The following is a 23,230-nucleotide window of genomic DNA, read 5'->3' as shown; positions in this document are numbered from 1 at the left end:
TGCATAGTCGCATGCTGCAATCTTTCTTCTTTATAAACAATACCGGTGCACCCCACGGAGATACACTGGGTCTTATGATGCCTCGGTCTAAAAGATCTTGCAATTGCATTGGCAATTCCTTCAACTCGACTGGAGCCATTCGATATGGAGCTTCCGAAACTGGTTCTGTACGTGGCGCTAAATCAATCGTAAATTCAATTTCTCGATCTGGCGGTAACCCTGGAAACTCGTCTGGAAAGACGTCCGAAAATTCACATACAACTGGAATATCTTCTAGTTTGGGACTTCCTTTCTCAGTATCTAACACATAATCTATGTACATCTCACATCCCTATCGAAGCAATCGTTTGGTCTGCATCACAGTCAGAATTTTTTTTGCTGTTTTTCCCCTTGAATATTACCGTTGCATTTTCCGTAGTTCGCAATTTTACTTTCTTGTTCATACAATCGATCTGAGCATTATGACAAGCTAACCAATCCATTCCCAAAATGACATCAAACTCTCCTACCTTAAAAGGAATCAAGTCTACGGAGAAATGATGTCCGGCTATTTCGATATGGCGCGCAGGACACACTCGATCTACCAGAACTTGGTCGTCATTCGCTAATTTTATAATTAACGTCTCGCCCAACCATTCAATTTCGCAACGTAACTTATCAAGGAATTCTTCAGAGATAAATGAACGAGTAGCTCAAAAATTAATTAATACTTTTGAATTTACGAAATTCACCAAAAGCATACCTGTAATTACACTAGGACTCTGCACTGCTTCTTTCATTGTCATGTTGAAAGTTCTTGCTATGGATTGATTAGGCGGCGGTGGAGGAGGAAATGCCAACACTTTCGGAATACTGGCTGCCATAGCTATTCCTTTACAATGCCTAGCGATATGCTCGTTCTTTCCACATTGGAAGCAACTAATTTCGGCCGTTTTTCCTGTTGGACATTCGTTAGAATAGTGCCCTTTCTGCTTGCAAGTGAAACATGTCACATCCGCTTTGATACATACACCAGTGTGTTTTCGTCCATAAGTTCTACAGTATGGCACTGGGACTCTGACAATTCCCTGCTGGCCGGGGGCTTGGAAACGATTACCTGTCTTCTAGATACCTTGTCCTATTCTTTTAAAATTCAAATTTGTCCGGGCTTGAAATCCTGGCTTCCTGCTGGAGCGGTCTTGGAAACTTCCTTTTCCTTTATCCTTTTGAGATCTTTCGCTTTCCCCTTCAATAATCAAGGCTTTCTGGACTACGGCAGTATACGTTGTTAACTCAAAAACTGCAACTTGCCCACGGATCCACGGTCGTAACCCTTCTTAAAACCTTTGGACTCATTTTTCTTCAGTATCAACTTATTCTGGAACGAACCTAGCCAATTCAGTTAATTTGGCTTCATACTCTGTCACGGACATACTTCCCTGCTTCAGTTCCAAAAACTTAATCTGCATTTGATTTCTCACATAGAGAGGAAAATATTTTTCTAAGAGCAACTCTTTAAACCTATCCCATACAATAACATCTTCACCTTCTAAAGCCTTTTTAGATTCCCACCAATAATTAGCTTCTCCTTTCAATAAATAACTAGCAAAGCTAGTCTTCTGGTCTTCGCCTACCTTCACTAATGCAAATGCTTTCTCTATTTTTTCAACCAAGTGGTAGCCTTAATAGGATCGGCTGACCCATCATATTCTGGAGGTTTAACCGACTGAAACTGTTTGAAAGTAACAATAGGTATAGCTGGTAATATCTGAGGCTCAGGACGAGGTGGCTGTTGTAACATTTGCTGTTGAATCTGCTGCTGCTGTTGCTGCATCTGTTGTTGCATCATTACCATTTATTGTTACATCAGATGGAACATTTGGTTCATGGTATCATTGGTTTGTTCTTCGAAATTGCTGTTAGAAGTCTCAGTCCTAGTCTTTCTCTTTGGTACCATTTTCTGATAATAAAATAAGTGATGTCTCTTTAACAGTTTAATAAATAATTTACAGTAGGTAAGAAAACAATTTATCCTGTATTAACAAAATTTAGATAATGGTTTGAAGAAAGAAAACAAATTGCTTAATATAGAAATAGGAAATGTAAACAGTTAAATGAAATATTTTGTTCTTTTCTCTCTCTTTTTTTTGACAAAATTTAAAGTACGAAAAGCTGTAAAATAATAAAGTAAAGGTAAATGATGTAAAACTATAAAGACTGAAATTTTAAATAAAAGAAATTTAAAAAAGTATATTTTATATATATGACACCAGCCTCAGGTGTAAGTGCTTGGTACAAAAAGTCTCGCTCTGCTAGTCATAACTGTGGCTACAAGTCAAACTAACTACTACTAGTCAAACTACTACTACAAGTCAAGCTACTACTACACACATACACACTACTCACTATGTCATACTGTTGGATTTTTAAACGCAGTGGTGTCATGGCAAAACACTTTTACACATACAAAATCCAAATAAAAGCATATAAACCGTGAATAAAGATTCGAGGGATCGAATCTAACCTTTAAAATTAATTCAGAGACAACGATCAGAGATCCTTAGCAGTTTCTCCTCAAGTGTGAAGCACTCCACCGGTATCCACCAAGAAAACGATGTTAAGGAGGAGGAAGGAGGTGGAGAGAATTGGGTTTTCCAAACTTTTTCGGTTTTCGGGTTAGATGTGGGTTAGAATAAAATAGGGTCTATAATAGTTTATTTATAGGCAATATTTTCAGCTGAAATTTTTCCATAAATAATATTATTATTATCCCATTTATTATTCTCATTAATAATTAAACTTTTAATTATTAATCCTTTTTCTAAACACTTTAGAAATAATTCTCTCTCTTGATTTAATTTCCAAAAATTAAATCCTTAATTAATAATATTAAGAACTTTTCTTAATTAATTTATAATCAATTAAATCTCATTTAATCAATTATTAAATTTGCCAATTAATTATTTATTTCATAAATAAATAATTATCAGCCATTATTAATTAATTCCTCCACCATTAAATCATTCTCTTTTTATGGTGTGACCCTGTAGGTTCAATATTAAGCCGGTAGTAGAAATAAATAATAATAAAACTATTTTATCATTATTTATATAAATTCTCTAATTTATTAAATATGATTAATTAATTAATCACATTTATTCTACATCGTGAGGGATACTTCTCAGCATATCGCGACTATCCGGATAATATGAATTCACTGCTTAGAATATCAAGAACCTATTCAGTGAATAGTTACCGTACAATAAACTCCTTCTACCCTACAATGTCCTGATTAAATACAAGGGACGGATCTCGTGTCAAGCCTATCTAATTCAATCACTTTGCTTACCATTTACTATGCGTAGTTCTATGCAAATTAGAAACTCCTTTCTAATTTCATTTACTGCGGCCAGAGATTCCTGAACTAGCATAAGTGGATCAGCCTTGAACATTCGCTTCCTTCACTGGAAGGGGTAGATCCTTTATTGATCATACACTATCTTCGTGTATAAATTCCTATACCCAGAAGAGCCCTAATAATTGTCCCTGGAGACTAAGAACTAAACCAAAGCATAGTTCAGTGTACACAAGATGACTATGATGACCTCAAATCTAAGGATACTTGTACAACTATCACTAGGTGAACAACTGCTGACACGTGAGTGAACTCCATCAGTTGTTCAGCTGTGCGAGTCATGTTCAGTGAACTTATTCCATAATAAGCACCTACATACTAGCTATAGTGTCACCACACAAATGTCTATGAGAACAGACATCCTTCATAATGAAGCAAGCATAGTATGTACCGATCTTTGCGGATTATTAATTACCAGTTAGTAATCCTATGACCAGGAACTATTTAAGTTTAGAGTTATCATCTTTTTATGTCTCACTATTATGATCTCATCATAATCCATAAAAAGCTTTACTCTAAACTATGGTATATCTTATTTAAACACTTAAATAGATAAAGCCCGTAATAAAAACAAAACAAGTCTTTATTAATATCAATGAAATCAAAACAGATTACATAAAAGTTATTCCTAAATCCTAATACATGATTGGACTTAGGACATATTCCTTTCAATCTCCCACTTGTACTAAAGCCAATTACTCTGGTATCTAATACCCATCTTGTCTTTTTGACGATCAAAGTGACTTTCATAAAGTAGCTTTGTGAGTGGGTCTGCTATGTTGTTATGTGTGTCAACTCTAATTTCAATATAACACAAGAAATGTTATCGCGCTCCCACTAACCCTTTTGTAGACGCATGGTTCATCTACGTTTTTGATAAAATCAAACTCTTTGATTGTCTCATCAAAATGAATGTTCCATCTTTCGAGAAGCTTGCTTTAAACCACATATGGTTCGCAGTAGCTTACACACTAGGTTTTCATTTCTCTTGGAAAGAAAACCATCTGGCTATTTGCCATATCTCATAGTTGTAGTAAGCAGCAATCGCAAGCAAAATCTGAACTGATTATAACAGGGCTACAGGTAAAAGGCTTCATCAAAGTCAATCCATTGCCTTTGTTTGAATTCTTTTGCCACAAGCATGGCCTTATAAGTCTCCACCTGGCCATCTGCTATAATCTATCTTTTGTATACCGTATACATAGATTCCATTATGGATTTCATGGCACTATGCCATTTCTCTGAGTCAACACTACTCATAGCCTCATTATAGGTCACAGGGTCATCATCATCAATGATCGACAACTCATTGTCATTCTAAATGACAAGGCCATATTACCTCTCAAGTTGGCGAGACACTCTCCCTGATCTATGAATGGGCTGTTCCACAAAAGGTTGTTCAGTCAGAACAGGTGTTTCCACTCGATCTGTAGTAGTTTGTGCTTCTTGAACTTCATCAAGTTCAATTTTGCTCCCACTGTTTCCTTCAAGGATAAACTCCTTTTCCAAGAAGGTAGCATGTCTGGAGACAAACACCCGATGATCGGTGCAAAAGTAATACCCTAAAGTCTCTTTAGGATATCCCACAAAACTACATTTTGCGGATCGATATTCCAGCTTATCTGGGTCAACTTTCTTGACATAAGCTGGACATCCCCAAATCTTAACGTGTTTAAGACTCGGTTTCCTTTCTTTCCATATCTCATACGAAGTTTGAGGAACAGATTTTGGAAGGCACCATATTCAGTAAATATGCTGAGGTTTCCAATGCATAACCCCATAGGAATACTGGAAGATTTGCATAGCTCATCATGGACCGAACTATGTCTAAAAAAGTTCGATTTCTCCTTTCAGATACCAATCTGGAGGAGTCCACTGGGAGACTATACCATTTACTCTGAGATAATCCATAAACTCTCCGTTCAAGTATTCACCACCTCGATCTAATCGAAGAGTTATAATAATATGTTTGGTTGTTTCTCCACTTCATACTTATATTCTTTGAACTTTTCAAAGGCCTCAGACTTGTGTTTCATCAAACACATATCTGAATCTAGATCTATCATCTATGGAAGTAATGAAGTATGAAAATCCACCCATGGCTTGCTTAGACATTGGTCCACATACATCTGTGTGTACCATTCCTAGCAAATTTGCAGTCCTCTCTCCATGTCTACTAAATGGAGACTGCAGTGCCACAATGAAGTAAGATTTTCATCATCCCTTTTCTTTTATTAGTTTGTTCAATCTGAAGTAAATTATGTCACATACATACAGACCATTATTTAAAGCACCACGTCCATAAAGAATATTATCTCTAAGAATAGAACATTCATTATTCTCAATAATAAATGAAAATCCATCCAAGTCTAACATGGAAATAATATTCCTCACAATCGAGGGAACAAAATAACAATTATTTCAAACAATAGTCTTGCACGTAGGCCTATGTAAATGAAATGATTCTACATCTTCAGCAGCAACTCTTGCTCCATTTCCATCAGTAGAATCACCTCCTCTTCCTCAAGAGTCCTACTTCTCCTTGGTCCCTGCAACAATTGCAGATATGAGAACCACAGGCGGAATCTAATACCCAAGTAGAAATTTGATTTAATGACATATTCACTTCTATCATGAACATACCTGAATCAGAAGCGGTAGTCTCACTACCCTTCTTCTTCTTCAATTCTGCAAGGTAAACCTTGCAGTTCCTCTTTCAGTGCCCCACCTTGTTACAGTGAAAGCAAACAACATTGCTCTTGGGGTCTTCAGCTTTTGGTGGAACCGGCATTTTCTCACCTACTTTCTTCTTCTTGGAAGAGTTCCTCTTCCTTTTCTTAGGATTGGAACCTTCACCAATTAGAAGAACAGAACTCTTCTTAGGGGGAAAATTCGATTCCGCAGTCTTCAACATGTTGTGGAGTTCAGGCAGGCTGACATCCAACTTATTCATGTGAAAGTTCACAACAAACTGCGAGAACGAACTCGGAAGCGATTGCAAGACCAGGTCTTGGCTCAGCTCCCCATCCATGGCAAAACCAAGTTGTCCAAGACGTTCAATCAAATTGATCATCTTAAGTACATGGTCATTCACAGATGATCCCTCAGACATCCTACAACTGAACAGCTCCTTCGATATCTCATATCGAGCTGTCCTCCCTGCCACATCATACAACTCTTGTAGATGCATTAGGATAGTGTGAGCATCCATATGCTCATGTTGCTTCTGTAGCTCAATGTTCATGGAAGCTAGCATGATGCATTGAGCAACATTTGCATCATCTATCCACTTACGATATACAACATGTTCATCATTATGTGCATCACTAGCAGGTTCAGTAGGCTTAGGTGAGTCAATCACGTATTCCAGCTTCTCAATCCTGAGAACAATTCTCAAGTTTCGAAGCCAGTCAGCATAATTAGGACCAGTCAATTTGTGAGCATCTAGTATGCTCCTGAGTGATAGTGCAGAAGACATAACGTACAAAGTAAATCTGTAAATGATAAACACATAACAACACTTAGCAAATATTCGATTTCATTTCAAAACACTATATGAATCGGGTATTGATTCATAAGTGGCTCCCACTAGTTTTCCTAATTTATTCAACCCCCTACATGAAAAATTAAGCATTCATAATGCTAGTGGGAATAGGGATCCTACATTCCATTACACAACCCCGGCTGTGGCACGAAACGCCATGTAATGTTCAATAGGTAGACAACTCTTGTCAATTACATCTAATGTTATTCCCTAATCAAACTTTAGCCTCTTGAATAATTGAGTCACGGCTGTGGCACGACAAACTCAATATTCTAAGTCAAGTCTAACCTAACATTCCGTACAATTGAATCAGTCCCCAAAGGCCCACGGCTGTGGCACGTAACGACCTTTAGATTCTTATTCAATGTACACATCTCTATGTAATAGACAAGTATTTCTTATTTCGAAATCAAAGCCCTCGGCTGTGGCACGAAACGACAATGATTCAAAAATAAGAACTACTTTCTACCATGTTGGAAGGCTATGACCGACACAAGCCCGTTGTATCATTGGCCAATTACTACTTGATATTATTTAATCTTAGAGGGATTATATTACGTTATAATCATAATCATATTATAAAGAAATTCTTCCTTTTAAATTAAATATTTCAAATCAATAATCAATAATCAGATGATTCCCAGATCGGGTGGAGCATTGTCAAGAGGCGTCATTTAATAACCCTTTCTTACAGATAGAAATCTGTTGTTGACAGAATCATCCTTTCTCTCATATCGAAAATTCATATTCAATTACGTATTTCATAAACACAAGAATCTCATGATTGTATTCATAATATTGTTATTAAGGTTATGAAATAATTTCACTATACTAGGTTGTCTAACAAACGCCTTATGTTCATTTAAGTTCACCTAAATCTATCATCGCATGATAAACTAAGCATATATCATATATATCAACATGAATAAACATCAAGGTAGGCATGTTATATCATCTAGCATATAGAACTAAGCATTATACATCTCTATGTATCACATGAAGCATTTAAAATCAATTCGAACGATCAAAAACAGCTTTAAAACACTTCATGGAAATATAAACAGTTCAAAACTTTTATATAAACTAAAATTGATCACTCCATTAGATCCGTCTCGGAAAAACGAATCCAACGGTATATTGTACGCCCAAAACGGAGTTACGAAACTCCCAGAAAATCAATTTTAAAATCAACAGACAGGCTGTAACGCATTGCAGGAACGCGTTACAAGCCCTGTAACGCATTCCGGTGATGCGTTACACCCCTTTTAAGCGATTAAAGGGTGTAACGCATCCCGTGAATGCGCCACAGGTGTGTAATGCATTCCCGGAATGCGTTACACCCCTATTTTCTATTTTTTTTTAATTCTGCAGCAGCCGACAGCATCCCTCGAATTGCGCGCAGCCGTCCCTGACTTTTCTTCCGTGCAACACAGCAGACAGCCACAGAGATGCAGACAACAGAGTATACAAACATATATATATATATATATATACTATATACACATATATTTATTTATTTAATTACGAATTTAATTGCAAGATCTTCAAAAATTCGTAATAAAAAATCTATACATCATAAAATTATGAAAAAAATACCCAGACGATCTACAACACTTGTAGAACCCAGATCAACATTCAAAATTATTCTGAGAAATGATTTCTCATCAGACAAAATTAATCCATGATATAACTTGTAAAAATCATAATTAATTCATACAAGCACATAAAATTCTGAAATTTTTACCACAGATCTATATGCTTACAACCTATGCTCTGATACCATTGTTGGATTTTTAAATGCAGCGGGGTCATGGAAAAACACTGTTACACATACAAAATCCAAATAAAAGCATATAAATCGTGAATAAAAATTTGAGGGATCGAATCTAACCTTTAAAATTAATTCGGAGACAACGATCAGAGATCCTTAGCAGTTGCTCCTCAAGTGTGAAGCACTCCACCGGTATCCATCAAGAAAACGATGTTAAGGAGGAGGAAGGAGGTGGAGAGAATTGGGTTTTCCAAACTTTTTGGGTTTTCGGGTTAGATGTGGGTTAGAATAAAATAGTGTCTATAATAGTGTATTTATAGGCAAAATTTTCAGCTGAAATTTTCCCATAAATAATATTATTATTATCCCATTTATTATTCTCATTAATAATTAAAACACCTTTTAATTATTAATCCTTTTTCTAAACACTTTAGAAATAATTCTCTCTCTTGATTTAATTTCCAAAAATTAAATCCTTAATTAATAATATTAAGAACTTTTCTTAATTAATTTATAATCAATTAAATCTCATTTAATCAATTATTAAATTTGCCAATTAATTATTTATTTCATAAATAAATAATTATCAGCCATTATTAATTAATTCCTCCACCATTAAATTATTCTCTTTTTATGGTGTGACCCTGTAGGTTCAATATTAAGCCGGTAGTAGAAATAAATAATAATAAAACTATTTTATCATTATTTATATAAATTCTCTAATTTATTAAATATGATTAATTAATTAATCACATTTATTCTACATCGTGAGGGATACTTCTCAGCATATCGTGACTATCCGGATAATATGAATTCACTGCTTAGAATATCAAGAACCTATTCAGTGAATAGTTACCGTACAATAAACTTCTTCTACCCTACAATGTCCCGATTAAATACAAGGCATGGATCTCGTGTCAAGCCTATCTAATTCAATCACTTTGCTTACCATTTACTATGCGTAGTTCTATGCAAATTAGAAACTCCTTTCTAATTTCATTTACTCTGGCCAGAGATTCCTGAACTAGCATAAAAGGATCAGCCTTGAACATTCGCTTCCTTAACTGGAAGGGGTAGATCCTTTATTGATCATACACTATCTTCATGTACAAATTCCTATACCCAGAAGAGCCCTAATAATTGTCCCTGGAGACTAAGAACTAAACCAAAACATAGTTCAGTGTACACAAGATGACTATAATGACCTCAAGTCTAAGGATACTTGTACAACTATCACTAGGTGAACAACTGCTGACTCGTGAGTGAACTCCATCAGTTGTTCAGCTGTGCTAGTCATGTTCAGTGAACTTATTCCATAATAAGCACCTACATACTAGCTATAGTGTCACCACACAAATGTCTATGAGAACAGACATCCTTCATAATGAAGCAAGCATAGTATGTACCGATCTTTGCGGATTATTAATTACCAGTTAGTAATCCTATGACCAGGAACTATTTAAGTTTAGAGTTATCATCTTTTTAGGTCTCACTATTATGATCTCATCATAATCCATAAAAAGCTTTACTCTAAACTATGGTATATCTTATTTAAACACTTAAATAGATAAAGTCCGTAATAAAAACAAAACAAGTCTTTATTAATATCAATTAAATCAAAATAGATTACATAAAAGTTATTCCTAAATCCTAATACATGATTGGACTTAGGACATATTCCTTTCACATACTAGGCTGCATCTATATACATCTGTCCTCTGAAGTCAATATCTCAGAACCCCGGCGGAATACGCCTCAGCTCATCCCTAAGTATCTGAACCAAAGTTTGGGCTAAACAGAATATCCTGTAAAACTCCACAAAAGAAGGTGGTCCCTCATGGGTCAAATCATCCAGCTCCCATGTAACACTCATCAAAACAGACTGTAATCTCTGCCTCATCATGTAATCTGGTTGTAAGGCGGCTAACGGTCCTCGGTCTCTCTGATCAAATAAATGCATAATCTCCCTGCACTAAGCTCTCCAATACTCCACATCATATCTCATAGCTCTGTACTCATGGTATGGTACCATATGTGGCTGTGCAACCTGACCCACTGACTCCTGTGACGGAACCCTCGGTACCCCTGCACCCTGCTGTGGTAACCCCAACTGTAAATCCACATCATGCTCGCCCATCCCCTCAACTGGGATCATCTGAAATATGTCTGGCTCTGGGACATGTACTGGTATAGGAGGTAACACTGGTAGTGGTGGAAGCTCCGGCTCAATCCCCGGTATAAACTGATGCTCTACCGGTAGTGGGATCATCAGCTCAAAGAACTCCAATGGATCAAACATCTCTTTAGGGTCATGGACTATCCCCTGTACTGGACGTACTGGCTCCTGTGGCAATGGTGGTGGAGGTGGAAGAGGAGGAAACATGAACTCAGATACTGGTGGCACAACTGGTGCGATTGGCCCGGTGACTGTCCTCTCAGAAGAAGCCGAATAACCCGACGAAGCCATCTGATAATATACCAAAGAAAGAAGAAATATCACTAAATCATTCCTAGAACTAATACCTTCCTATCCTAATATTATCTAAATCCTAACACTACTCTTCCTATTTGACTACTCCTATCCTATGTGATCTTCCTATCTTATCTTAACCGTAATGTTCTTGTTTTCAGGGACCAAACCTACAGCTCTGATGCCAAACCTGTTACTCCCTCCAGACCCGGGGTATAAGTATGGGGATTACTAGCTAATCACCAAACCTGTATAATCTGATTAACAAATAATAAAGAAATGAATCTAAACATCTTTAACACTAACCAGGATCTTTTTAGGTTGAAGTATGAAAATAAGAACCACTAACTAATTTATTACAAACCAAATTCAAAATCTTACGAACTCTCTTTATTACAAATCATTGTCTAACCAGTTTTAAACTAAGTTCATCTTTTATTCAAACACACACACTAACTATCTACACTCCACATGTTCGGGCAACTCAAAGCTTTCTTCCTGGATTAGGATCAATATCTTGGGTATGAAAGGATCCCAATGCTTGACCCACTTCTTTATCACTCGAGTCCTGATGGGTTTCATATTCCTTCTTAACTGAAAATAATAAAGTGAATAACAACAAAACGGGTGAGCCAAAAATTGCTCAACAAGTCCGTAAAATATAAACAGTGTTAAAGCAGTTTAAGTGAATCAGTAACTTGGGTATATATGCAAAGATTTCACCCCGCGGGAGTAGAAAGAAGGCCATTACTAGCGAGTACAAACGAACTAAACTGGACACAAGTTCGCATCTATACCCTGCTGATCAGCCAGGATACAGTGCAGATCTATATCCCACTATATAGATCCCGTCGGGAACCCAAGCACTACGGCCCATCTCAAGGATCCGGTTATGTCCCGGTCCTTAGGATTAAGTAAACTTAATCCCCAAAAGTATCATTATCCAATCCATGGAGTAGCAATTGGAACAATTGGTATGCTTTGATATATTCTAATCACCAGAATATATCAATATTTATGAGTAACAATTAGGATATGAACAATGAATTCAAATGAAAAGGAGAAATCAAGAAGCTAAATGAAATATGAACAAGAATTAAAAGAGTGCAAGCGTGATAAGAATATGAAGAAATATCACTCTTCTGAAATTAGAATAGGGGAAAAACTTGTTTTCTGCGTGACTTAATACAAATATGTCACCTTCGTCTATCACCGACTCAACCTGCCTTGCTGGCTTAGGTTCTGTTAGAGAAATAGACTGGTTTAGTCATTTCATACTTCAATTACGTCTTGAACCGACTTCACATCGTTCCTATTGTCTACCCATGCGCTTATGACTGACTCGTATATTACATATTAGCAAGTAAGACTCGATTATATAATACACATAAGCACATCAGCACATAATCATTTTTAATAGTTAAAATAATTTTTAGAATCAAAATCGACTCGTTGATCGCTCAACTGATCATTATCGGACTCGTCTCAGCACGCAACTCGACTGATAATTAAACAAATAACAAAGTCAAATAATTTATAGAAGAAATTAGGTCTTAATATTATTTTTAATAAAAATAATTATTTTTCTGAGTCAAAGGGCTTTCGTTTCGCTCGAATCGGACTAACGGTTTATTTAATATCAATTAAACATGAATAATTCAATTTATTATTCAATATAAATAATTATTACTAATTTTTAAACCCTAAAATAATTTTTAAGTAATTGTTTAAGAAAAAATAGAATTAAAAATGATTTTTCTATAATTTTTGGAATTAAAATGAATTTATTATGATTTATTAAAAATTATTTGATTAATTATCAAAATAATTAATCATTTTAAATAAATAATAAATAAATATTAAATAATAAATAATTAATAAATAATTGAGAAAATAATTAAATCTGTTTTTTAGAAAATATTTCAGAACTATTTATAATATAAATTAATTAATTATATAATTAAATTCATAAAATAAATAAAACTGATTTTATAATTAAAATAAAATAAAAATAAAAATAATTTCAAGAAACATTTGTCATAAATAAAATCCTAACAAAACAGATCAAACCCGGGTATTTTACACGGGTCAAATGGGTCAATTCTGGGTCATGAATAACATGACCGGAATTTTCCCAGAAACCGGCCACCGGAGCAGTTTCCGGTGGGCCAATTTCAGGCCAAAAACAACACCGTTTGGTGTGTTTTTCACTGGATTTCAATTCCACACAGCTGCAGCAACCTATTCCCGGCCAAAACGAACCAAAAATATCTCAGAATCTTCATCTCCGATCAAAACCGACTTCAACTCCGGCCAAATATCGAAATCACAGAATCGTACAGGAAACTTAACGTTTAATAGTGCAAATTAAAGCTAAGAACACATACAATCAAATCCCTAACATCTTAATAACCAAATATTCATAGAAATTACAGAGTTGTGATTTGAAAATCGAATATAAACCCTAATAATCGTGAATCACTATCCAGACATCGTTCATTGAATTAAATACCATGAATCGACTGTAAATCATCTAACAAAGCTATATCGATCATCAAAACATCATAATAACCCTAGAATCAAAAAGTCCTAATTCGAGTATAAACCCTAGAAATCGAAAATTAAAAACTACAAATTAAAACATGAAATTGATACTAGAAATGGAAAGAACAGATCAAGACCTTTAATTTGGATACTCGAATCACTTGATTTTGTGCTGTAATCTGCTCGAAATCACCGATTGATTCTTCGACCCGACTTAGTTCTACCCGACCCGGTTTGCAGAGAATTTTGATTAATTTCTGATTTTTAATTAATAATTATAGTTAATTAAATAAAAATTAGGCTATTTATACTAGTAAAATTAATACTTCTAAATAAAATTAAGGTCCTAATTCTACACTTTTTAAAACCAATAAGCCCTTAATTTTATAGTTTTTGAGTATTAAAATTTAATTTATAAATATTTTATATATGCAATATATATGCCAAAATTTCCCAAAAATTGTGAATAATACAAAAATACAAGGAAATGGTATAGATAAAAGACCTATAATTTTATAAAAATAAAAATGTGATTTTTTTGGGGTTTTTAACACCCAATGGGCCCCGAAAAGTCATTTTTCGCAAAACGAGAATTTATAAAATATCTAGATGTTCATAATAATGCGATGGTAAAAGCCGTTTGATGAAAAATAAGGCCCATTGTTTTATTTGAAATACCTGCTTTAAAATCACGATTCGGGTCGTAAAACGTTTGAAATGAAAGCTATAAATGAAAAATGAAATACCTGAAAAATATCTTTAAAATACCGGGACGACACAGAATGCACGTAACACATAGCAATTAGGGATTGACAGATAATTCCACATAAATGACACATTAACACATATAATTTATTAAAAATATGATATAGTACAGACGTAAATTTCCCAGACAGAAATTAACACACATAATTTATTATAAATATGATATAGTAAATTTACGTCTCTCAAAAGGAGGCCATTTTATCTCTACGTTGCCATATGTTCTATGATGCAGGTTTAGCCTCCAATGGCCTTCTTTCATTGATAGTCATGAGGTTGAAAACCCCCAACTTCTATCCCAGACTGTAAAGAAAAACACGGAAACAGTTCCAACCAACACTCTCTTACCCCTAATATGAAGTATGAATGAGTGTGAGGTAGAAAGTTCCTTAGTGCACCATATAAGGAAGGTTTTGAAGTCAACCCAACAGCTCTGTCTCCTACAAATATGAGTAGTATTAAAACCGAGGCAACTGCTAGCCCCCATACATCTTCTCAAAAAGATGCACTGGCTGAAAAGGCACAAAAACAGTTACTAGATTCATCATCTCAACAGGGTGCGTTTATTGAAATTCGCTTGTCGGCCAGGGTATTCGATGTAGTCTCACCACCTCAAACATAAACAATTCTTGATGCACAAGGATAGGTTACACATACAAAGGAAGAGTTGACAGAAACAAGAGTTTCGACCATTTTAGGGTCAGATACGATTGTTCAAGGTTCTGTAATGGACCAATTGCCTTCTAAGGTATTAGGAGGATACTGATCAAATAGCCATGTGTCAGTGGTCAGTGTCTACCTCCTCAGGCTTAAATCTCCTGGATGCATCTGCGGATAGTGGATCTGACATAGGCGCGGATCGGCAACTTATTGACAATTATTCAGATTTACCTGATGAGTCACAAGGAAATGTCTTCACAGACATTAGAAGGAAACTTTGATCTTTATGCTAAATTCTTTGGATCATTGTTTACCTTTCCAGAGTTCAAATCTGGAACCCCAAAAGGGAAACTAGCAACTTTTAGATTATGACTCAGATTCATCGGACGAGTCTAACAAGGATGGGATTTGCGAACTCCTATTGCACCACCTGTGACCTCCTTAAGGATGGCTAAGGTGATTTTCCTTGCAGGTACAACTAGATTTTGGAGCTATGAGAGGAGTGATACACTTGTGATAATGAGTGTACACACGAGTAGAGAGAAGTGTGAAACACTTTTGAGGTACACAAAACAGAATCACACACTCACAGTGAGGAAGAAAGAAAAACACCATATCCCATTCCCTATCCCTAAACACTGGTTCTTGATACTTTGGACCTCAGATCTGTTTATGATTGGAACCTAACTCTTAGGGACCTAACATTGACATATTGGAATCGAATAGTTGGGGCCTAATAATTGTGATCTTATAGTTGGGAGGTATAAGGATGTTGGGAAGGTTGGTTAATAGGATGATCAACAGTGAAGCCATTTTTGCAACATTTAAAGGGACATGGTTGATCAGACTATGACTTGTTATTTCTTTTCCAACCAAGTAAAATATGAGAACTCTTTCAGACAACAGCATACATTCCTTCTCTAAGGGGAGATAAAAGCTTAAATAATAGTTTGTAGGATTCCTCAACTAAGGGGGAGAAGTAGTAGGCAGGAGGAAAAATGTAAATCATATGTACACCACAAGGTGATTTCCTAGCTATCAGAAGAAGTGGATTGGTTCATCACTCTTCTAAGGGAAGTAGCTGTTTTCCAAAAGGGGAGTACCATTGGTTTTTATCTGCAGATTCTATTGTACGGGAGAGGTGGTAAATGAAGGTGATCTCGTTTAAGCAGTTGATTTTCATAAGGAGAGAAGCAAGAGAGATATGTGCTTCCCAACGGAAAATGTGGTTGTACAAAATAAGCTACTGATGATTATTTCAAGACTGAGAAGAGTTATCTGGCAGATATTTGGAGAACCGAGGAAATGAAGATGAAACTACTTAAAGATCAGTTCAGTGCTAGAGGAATAAGCATCTTTAATTTCAATTACTCAAGAAATCTAGAAATGCAGAATTTGATCCAGAAAATCAGTAGAATTATTTGCAAGTCCTTGTACTTTACTTTTTCTAGTTGTTAGTTGAGTTATCCTCCCTATTAATTTGTTTGTTAGGTTTAACAATCAAACAGGGAGAGATTGTTGGCGAGACTGTGTAACTGTATGAACAGTATACGTGATAACTCAACACGAGAACACTATAACAGTACAGGTTAATAATACTACGACTACACAAGACATCCAAAGAAATGAATACAAGGAAAAAACAAAGAATTAGAAGATTAGAATAAAGCTTGAAGTATGTTTACAGGTCACTAAAAGAAGCTCATTAATACGTTCATTCCTCAGTGAAGAATAAAGGTTAAAGACTTTTAGGGTTTCAGATATGATAAAGATACAGTGTATAAGTGCTACCAGAAGATTTCAGTGTATTAGCATTGATTGAAGATAGTCAGTGTTCGAAGCATATGAATCTGAAAAATTGAAGACATGGTATAGATAGAGGTTAATGAAGATAGCTTCAGTCTTGAAGTTATACTCACTGACAGGAGTTCACTTATATGTTCGAGCGTCAGTAAAGAATAGTGAATGAAGTATTCAATATTGTAGTAGCAATGAATACTTTGTCTAAGTACCAAAAGGATTCCAGTGAAAGTACATTTATTTATTGACAGTCAGTGTTCGAAGTGATGAAATTGTTGCAAGCTTAACAATATAATCAAGGATATAAAACGAAGACCTGAATCGAAGCTAGTCATCTGTGAACCAGACCAGTTGTACTAGGCGTCACTGATTTGTGAAAGGAATCTGAGTATTATCATTAAGAAGATTGTTAAGTGAGGATTCGTATATGAAGATGAAAGTTATATGGTTTATACGAAGACTCGGAGAAAAGACTTGAAGATGGGACAACTTTGGGAATGCAGTACTCTACAAAAACTTAGTCAAAGTGATCGTTACCTTATAGTAGGAGTCACCATGATCAGTATATTGAATATCAGAAGCAATATCCTGGAAATACAGTTCAATATTTCAGTACAGGAACTGATTTTAACTTGGTACGAGTCTCAGGGAAGAAACAGAAGCAGAAAGAAAATTCTAAGTGCATGTATACACCCCTTGGTCGCAAGTAAGTATGTATGGGAATTTTTCTAAGTCAAGATTTCTTATTATGACTACTGTGTCGCATGTAACTTGCAAGTCAGGAATTTTATAAGGAAAATCACCTTACTATGGAGAAGGGTCGCAAGTAACTTGGAAGCTATAGAATTCTGTAAGGCAAAAACTCCTTCCCTAGCTTACAAGGCCGCAAGTAACTCTTCCCTTGGCCAAAGGGAGTCGCAATTAACTCCTACAAGGACCTTATGGTCGCAAGTAACTTGATAGGTTGAATTTTGCTAAGGAAAAGTTTACTCCAAGGATTCATGGTCGCAAGTAACTATAAGTAACTTGAAATTTCCTAAGGCAAAGACTCGTAGAGCATGCAGAGGCCGTAAGTAAGTCCTACAAGGGACTAGAGGTCGCAACTAATATGTAAACTCAGAATTTTGCTAAGGAAAAGTTCACTTCCTCTCTTGGTCGCAAGTAACATGCTATAAGGAGAGAGATGGAGTCACAAGTAACCTGTTATGTTGAAAATGACTAAGGCAAAATCTCCTAAGCTTCCAAGTCACAGGTAACTCTCAGCCACACCTCATTGATTACATTCAATTGTTTTATGTGGTAAATAAACAACCACATATTTCACTTTGGATATAAGTCTAAACAACAGAAGCAAAATATAGAATTCAATTGTTCAGTGTTTTTATCTTCTTCTTCAAAACAACTAGAACTGGTAAAATACGCAGCAACGATTTACAGAGAAACTCAAGCACCTTGAATATTCGTTTAAATTCTCACCGAAGAAATGTTATGATGCCCAATTTAACTCTTGTATATTCATAGGGGCATTATAATCGTTATTCGGTAATTATATCCTTGGACAAATACAAAGCTAGATCATTGTATAGGATTTGATTTATAAATCTTTGTAGTAGCTAGGAACTTTGTTGTTCTTAGATTGTAGCCGGTTAATTTATTTATCGGAGTGTAGCAACACCCTTGCTGATTTATATATGAATATATATTTTCCCGAATATCTTGTGTTCCTCGCTTTATTGTTCCAAACATTATTCACCTCAAGAACACGGAACCACTAACCGAATGCTAAATTATTTATCTGCAAAAACTTTGATTTTTTTTTTAATTTAGTGAGTATCGTATTCAACCCACCTTCTATGATACTTTGGGACCTAATACCTTGTTGTACAGTGGATTGATGTCCACTATTATATGATTTACCATGATCATTTCCATTATAGGTACCACGAGGTCCGTTGTTACACGCATTGTTGCGGTGGTTTGTAAATATTTACGGGAGCGTTGCTGCTTATATAGTGAAGTGGAATTCGCAGTGGCTAAAAGGATGAATTCCTTATTTTCAATCCTCTTCGGATATGCCTCTTGGGCAGTAAGGTTGTCATGGAGCTCTTTACATTGAAGAGAGTTCTCCCTGGCACGTATGGAGGTAACAATATCCCGATAGCCAGCGTCGAGTCTATTAAGGACAAGGAGTAACATCATCATCAGATAAAGGGTTGTCAATGATAGCTAGTCATCTATTTTGACCTTAATTGATTGTAAGAAGGCAGCAACAGATTGAGAACCAAGTATTGCTTGAGATATATCCTCCTTAATTTGTATCACACGAGAATGAGAACGCTTATCAAATAATCAAGATAAAATAGACCATGTCTGATGTGAAGTTTTGGCAGATGAGACCATATGCATTACATCTGCTGATAGAGATCCAAAAATGGCAGACAATATTAACTGGTATTGTCTAAATTATTGAATGAAAGCATCATTGGATTTTTCTTCATCACCTGAGTCACTAGAAATTTCTTTAGTTGAGGTTGAGCACTTTGTTGTACTACTAAAGTAGCCAAAAAGCCATACATATTAAAGAGAGAAACAATAAGATTTTTTCAGGATTGGTAGTTTGTGGAGGTTAGGGATCAAGGAATTTGTTGGTGGGCATCGATTGCTACCAGAGTTTCACCAATGAATGATGATAGGGCGAAAGACCATGGAGTGGTGATGTTACTGGTTGTTTCAGAAGCAGGTGCCATTGGATTGTTTTTATCGTTAGACGGCTGACTCTGATACCATAAAGAGAAAATAGTATTTGCAACAATGGCTCATTATCTCATTACTGACTTGATTTGTACATATACAGAAGTGTGCTCGAGTTATGCAAAAACTATGCTAGAATTATGGGAAGAAATCAGCTTTCATGTGTACAATCCTAACTGCATAAATCATATAAAAATTTACAACTGTTTACTTTAATACAAAATAAAATTAGAGTATCATGATCATTCATATGCTTGGAATGTGGTTTCCATAATATATATTTTATTTATTTGAAAAAAAAATAGCATTCAAAAATTGTTTATAAGGATTAATAGAATTTTTACAATTAACTTTTTAAAAACTAAATAAGAAATTTAATAAAGATAGTAAAATTTTAGAACAAATGTAAATACGCACAAATTATAAGTGGACAGAGAATCTAACTCTACAGGGTATAGTACGGGGTATAGTTAGACCTGTCAATTCCTTCGTTTCTTATACTTTTGTGTCGTGTATTTTTGTGTTTCGTGTACTTGAAGATTAAACACAAAACCGACATTTTTAGGGTTCGTGTACTTTTGCGTACTTTCGGTTCGTGTCATTTTGTGTCGTGTTTTTTGTATAAAATTGAATATTAATATTAATTAAAATACATAAAAAATAAATAAAAATATAAGATTTTTAGTTAAAATTTTTATGAAATATATTAAAAATATATATTATATCACATTTATATAAATATTATAAAATTAAGTAATTATTTTAAAAATAAATATGCATATAAATATACATACATTTATTATAAATATTAATATTTAATTATAATATTAATATATATCGTATACTCCGTGTCGTGTCGTGTCCTCGAAGGAAAAATACAAAACCGACACTGAATATCGATCGTGTAATTTCGTGTTCGTGTATTTTCGTGTCTATTGAGTGGCACTTATGACACTTTACAACGCTTCATTAAGCTTTGAATTAGTGTTATTGTACTCAAGTTGTTGGTATTTTCTAGTGTTTTTGCATTTCAGACATTAATCCGGAATTCAGGTGAATTAGCATTGATTTGATGCTAATATGGTGTTAGGATGGTGTCCAAGGAATAAATCTCGTGAAGATCAGCTCATTGCAGCAAGAAAAGAAGAGAATAAGAATTTTCTCCAGAAGGTCGGTGCACCCGCGCTGTCATAGCACGGTCGCGCCCAAAGTACAGAGACACAGCGCGCCCGCACTGATCAATTGAGCGCCCGCGCCGGGTCGGGATTTTAGAATCCTGATTCTTGTGGGCTTTTGATTGGAGGAATTATACTACGCATGGGCTGCTATATATACCTAAATAAAGGTCATTTTTCAGAAGGAGACATACCAAAGCACAAGGAGAAGGCGTAAGAAGACCGTTTTAGAAAAATTCAATGAAGGCGAAGAAGACCTAGTTTATACTTGTGATTCTTTGTTCTAAGTTATAACTTTGGATGCTAGTTTTCTTATTCGTGAACCTATACTCTTGTTTCGTACGTGGTTTATTAATTATTCAGTATAAAGACTACGTTTATTATACCATGCTTTCATCAGAACCCACGTTGATGATGAGTCCGATTATGGGCTAATCGTTATCGTGGGGTTCTAGCGGATTTATTTATGGATTTCTTTAGTTAATTTGTTTCGATACCTTAATGTGTGGTGATTGTATAATAACCTAGTATTGGTTGTGCTTATTCGTCTTATGAGCATCGCGAACTTATGAGATAGCGTGTTAATCTTTAATGAAGTGACAGTGAATTTAAGGATTTAGAACTTGCCATGCTAGCATAGGTTCATGTGTTACTGTTATGCATGATTCGTAGGTAATTTTAATCATCTTACTTGCCCTATGTAATCACGATAGATAACTTGTGCATTAAGCCATTATGTTGTCAAATTTTATAGACATATAAGGTCTCAATATAATTGGTTTATGTTCAGCTTCTATCTCTTTTGTGGATGTCTGGCAGTATGTTATTCGTGCAACGAAAGTTGGTGTTTAGCAGTTTCGTGTTATCTGATTAGTGTCATCACCATTACATGCTGAGGTTAAGAATAATAAGTTTATTGAATGAAGTATTTAATGAAGTTAGAATCTCATGTTTATGTCATATATTATTCAACTCTCTTTAATCTCTTAGTTAATGTTTTCTAGTATAATTCTCAATAGTTAATCGTAGTATAATCAAAACCCAAATTGTTATTCATCCTTGCATTGAATAATAGCCATATCATTATTGCATAAGTTCTTAAATCACAAAGTTAACCTAAACCAGTCCCTGTGAGAAAGAACTAGAAATAATTCTATATTAATTGCAATCGCGTATACTTGCGTGAATTATTAGCACGTGCTTAGTGACTAAAATGTTTTTGGCACCGCTTCCAGGGACTTTTAGTTTATGTGTTTGTCATCAGTGATCGTTAAAGTTCATTGACTTGGACATTGTTACTTACCTACTCTTTTCCTTGACGTGTTTCAGGGACTCTAACGAGCGTGTATGCATACGCGTTCGCGGGCTCGTAAGAGAACTCTGGATCAAGCCGAGGAGGAAGTTATAGTGATTCGAAGGGAAGTTTTTGAGGAAGAAGAGAAAGTAGAAGAAGAAGAAGAAGAAAAAGTCTAGGAACCGGCTTTAGTAGTGATGGGAGATCAAGCAGAAATTCCTAAGGCTTTGATGGACTATTCTCAGCCTAAGATCAATGATATTCAGCCAAACATCATCAGACCAGCCATCTCGGCTAACACTTTTGAGATCAAGTCAAGCATGATTCAGATGATACATAACTCAATTCAGTTTAGGGGTTCTCCTACAGAAGACCCCAACATGCACATCAGAGATTTCATCGAGATCTGCGACACTTTCAAGTTCAATGGGGTGACTGAAGATGCTATCAAGCTGCAACTCTTCCCATTTTCTTTGAGGGATAAAGCAAAGTGCTGGTTATATTCTCTACCACCAGGGTCTATCACCAAATGGGAGGATCTTGCTCAAAAGTTTCTCACTAAGTTCTTTCCTACGGTGAAGACTACTGTAATCAAGAATGCTCTTACTTAGTTTGCACAGCAAACTGGAGAATCTCTGTGTGAGGCTTGTGATCGATACAAGGAGATGCTAAGGAAGTGCCCACACCATGGCATGCCTGATTGGATGATTATAAACTATTTCTATAATGGTTTGGGCACTCGGTCTAGGTCTATGCTCGATGCAGCGTCGGGTGGAGCCTTATGGGCCAAAACTATAATGAAGCTTATGAGTTGATTGAGCTAATGGCAGCTAATGAATACCAGAATCCTACGCAAAGAATGTTGCAAGGAAAAGTAGCAGGAAATGGAAGTGGATACAGCTACTGCTATAGCTGCTCAACTTCAAGCTTTGAAGATGAATGTGGACTCTTTGGCTAATTATGGAGTTAATCAAATCACTAGTGTGTGTGAGCTTTGTTCGGGGCACATGAAATTGAGAAGTGTGCTATTTCAAGCGAATCAGCTCAATTTGTGAGCAACTTTCA

At 35.5% G+C, this 23,230-nt stretch overlaps 1 non-coding gene across 1 annotated transcript; it reads right to left on the bottom strand.

Moving 5' to 3' along the window:
- Window positions 1–22,752: 22,752 nt before the first annotated feature.
- Window positions 22,753–22,859, bottom strand: LOC141663084 (small nucleolar RNA R71). Its single transcript, XR_012551169.1, has one exon. It is a non-coding gene; the product is annotated as a small nucleolar RNA R71 (small nucleolar RNA).
- Window positions 22,860–23,230: the final 371 nt, after the last annotated feature.

Source organism: Apium graveolens, chromosome 5 (assembly GCF_009905375.1).
Source record: "Apium graveolens cultivar Ventura chromosome 5, ASM990537v1, whole genome shotgun sequence".
Lineage (NCBI taxonomy): Eukaryota > Viridiplantae > Streptophyta > Magnoliopsida > Apiales > Apiaceae > Apium > Apium graveolens.
The sequence above is the reverse complement of the archived record's forward strand: the minus strand, read 5'-3'. Positions and strand labels throughout refer to the sequence as shown.